We start from the raw sequence: 2,801 nt of genomic DNA on the forward strand, positions 1-2,801 counted from the left end.
GTTTAATTTCCAAATATTTGAGGATTTTCCATATATCTTTATTACTTCTAGTTTAAGTCTATTGTGGTCAGAGGTAATACTCTGTATGATTGCAATTTTCTTAAATTTATTGAGCCATGTTTTATGGCTCGGTGTATGGTCTGCTTTGGTGAATTCTTTACACATTGATTTATCAATAGTATGTTCTGCTGTTGGGTGGGTGTAATGTTCTATAAAGACTAATTAGGTTCAGTTACTTGCTGATGTTGCTCAAATTTCTGTTTTTATTGATTTTTGTCTACTTCTTCTATTACTGAGAAGGGGGTGTTAAAATTTGTTACTATGGATTTGAATTGGTAGGTTTTCCCTGTCAAATCTGTCAGTTTTTGCTTCATGTTTCTTGAAACTCTGTTATTGGAAGTATACATATTTAGGACTATTATGTCTTCTCCCTGAATTGACCCCTTTATCATTATAAAATGTCCTTTTTTTTACCTCTGGTTCTTGTTCTGAGGATTACTTTGTTATCTATAAAGTCACTTAGGAATAGTTTCTGCATGTGTAGTATTTTGCATCTTTTACTTTAAACTTTTATGTGTCTTTATATTTAAAGCACACTTCCTGTAACCAACATATAATTTGATTCTTATTTTTCATCTAGTCTGACATTCTCCAAATTCGGAGTCTTAATTCACTTTCAATTAATGAATTATTGACATGATTGACTTGAAGTCTACCATTTTTGCTGTTTGTTTTCTATTATTTGGCTAGGTTTCAGTATTCCATTTCAATTTCTCTGTTGACTTTTTATCTATACCACTCTTTGTTTTACTTTTTTTTCATGATTTCTCTAGGGACTACAATATACATTCTCTACCTATTACAATGTACTGCGAATTAGTATTATACCACTTCAACTGTAATGCAGTAAACTTACAATGGTATGCTCCCATTTACCCCATCCATTCTTTGTGCTATTGTTGCTACATTTACTTCTATATTATAAACCCGTAATACATTTTTATCTTTTCAAAAGTCAATTACATTTTAAATAAATTAAATTTTATAGGTCTTATATTTTATTCACATATTTACATTTTTTGTTGCTTTTTATTTCTTCATGTAGAACCATGTTTCTATCTGGTATAGTTTTTTATTAGTGTAAAGAACTTCCTTTAACATTTATTATGGTATAGGTCCACTGCTAATGAATTCTCTTAATTTTATTTTCACTTTTATTTTTGTAAGTTTTTGTTGTTGTTGTTTTTTAGGTGAGGCAACCCTTGGTTGACCTCACAGATTCCAAGGAACTTGTCAGTTTATAATCCCTTATTTTTTATTTTTTTTTACGCCTACAGCACCTGGTCTTCCTAGGTGGCCTCCCATTCAAGTACTAACCAGGCCCGACCCTGCTTAACTTCCGAGATCAGATGGGATCGGGCTTGTTCAGGGTGGCATGGCCGTAGACTCACTTTTATTTTTGAAGGATATTTTTACTAGATATAGTATTCTGGGTTTGTGGATTGTTTTATTTTCACATTTTAGAGATATTATTCTAATATGTTCCAGTTTGCTTTTTTCTGTTGAGAAATCCATAGTTATTTTTTATCATTATTCCCAGTAGACAATGCATGCTTTTCTTTGGCTGCTTTTAGGATTGTCTCTTCATCTTTAATTTTTATCTGTTTGACTCTGATGCATATAGGTGTGGTTTTCTTTGTCTTTTTCTGCTCGGGTTTGTTGAACTTCTTATATAGGTTGAAAGATATTTTTCATCAAATTTAGATCAATTTTAGTCATTATTTCTCCGTATTTTTTGGTTCCAATTTTTCTGTCCTCTATATTTGGAACTCAAATTATATGTATGTTGGCTCGATGTCTTCCCACATTTCACTGAGACTTTTTTTGTTAGCCTTCTTTTTCTCTGTTTCCATTATGATGGTTTCTATTATCCCATCTTCAAGTTCACTTTCTCCTGCAGTGTCAAATTTATTTGTAAGCTCATCTAGTAAATATTTTCTTTTAATTATTAGATTTTTCAGCTCTAGAATTTCCAGTTGTGTTTTTAAATAGTTTTCATTTATTTACTGAGATTATTTACTGACATGTTCGCTCGTTTTGTCCATCTTTTTAAAAGGTCATTAAACATAATTGTTATTTTGAATTCTTTGTTGGCTAATTTTAAAATTTCTGTCATCTCTGAGTCTATTTCTATAGGTCCTCCCACCCCCAGTTATGGGTTCAGTTTTCCTTCTTTACACATCTAATATTTTTTGATTATGTGCTGAGTATCATTGAGATTGGATCTCACTGTCTTTCTTTAAAGAGTTTCTATAGGCAGTGGATTTATGTTCAGGCTGGTTTAATGCCTTTGAGATTTATTAATACATTTTGTTGGAGTGAGCCCTTGCTACAACTGGCTAGAGTCTCAACTGTATGATTGGGAGTATTCAGCAAGGTCTCTAAACTGTGGCATTCAAAATTACTATGTTTTGCAGCACTATGCGACTTTTAGAATCTCCATTTAGCTCATATTGCCTGAGCATGTATAGCTTGGTACATGTTCTGAGCATATCTAACTTATATGCCAAAGAGTTAAGGGATCTCTATGTGGATTTCTGGAACTTTTTCTCTGTGCAGTTTCCTCGTCTGTGGTACCCTATCCTACAAATCAACTTACTCCATCAGCCCTGAATTCTAGTCTATACCTCTTCAGCTCATCAAGACCTCACGGTTCTTCGTAGAAACCACTTCCTTACTTTGCTGTTTAGAAACTAGCTTTGAGCAGAAATGTGGGGTGATGTGGCGATCACCACATATGT

General features: G+C 32.8%; 1 non-coding gene across 1 annotated transcript; it reads right to left on the reverse strand.

The window, feature by feature from the left end:
• Window positions 1-1,328: 1,328 nt before the first annotated feature.
• Window positions 1,329-1,447, reverse strand: LOC120604776 (5S ribosomal RNA). The gene has a single exon (XR_005653423.1). It is a non-coding gene; the product is annotated as a 5S ribosomal RNA (ribosomal RNA).
• Between the last annotated feature and the right edge of the window lie 1,354 nt (window positions 1,448-2,801).

This window comes from Pteropus medius, unplaced genomic scaffold (assembly GCF_902729225.1).
Source record: "Pteropus medius unplaced genomic scaffold, Ma_sr-lr_union100, whole genome shotgun sequence".
Taxonomy (NCBI): Eukaryota; Metazoa; Chordata; class Mammalia; order Chiroptera; family Pteropodidae; genus Pteropus; species Pteropus medius.